Source organism: Trypanosoma theileri (genome assembly GCF_002087225.1).
Source record: "Trypanosoma theileri isolate Edinburgh chromosome Unknown TM35_Tth_8_V1, whole genome shotgun sequence".
Classification (NCBI taxonomy): domain Eukaryota; phylum Euglenozoa; class Kinetoplastea; order Trypanosomatida; family Trypanosomatidae; genus Trypanosoma; species Trypanosoma theileri.
In genome coordinates, this window is record NW_021639850.1 from 338,527 (window position 1) to 338,769 (window position 243).

Genomic DNA, 243 nt, shown 5'->3' on the forward strand with positions numbered 1-243 from the left:
TCATAAGGCTTGTATGATTCCTGTGCAGTGGAGCGGAAGAAATCAGGATCCACATGTCTGGGTTCCACAGACCTCAGTTCATCTGAAGGTTCATCATGCTTATATGCCGAAGGATCATAAGGCTTGTATGAATCCTGTGCAGTGGAGCGGAAGTGGTTAGGATCTACATGTCGAGCCCCAATACCCTTTCCACTCAACGGTACCTCATCCTCGAATGCCGAGGACACGTCTTGACCATGTCGC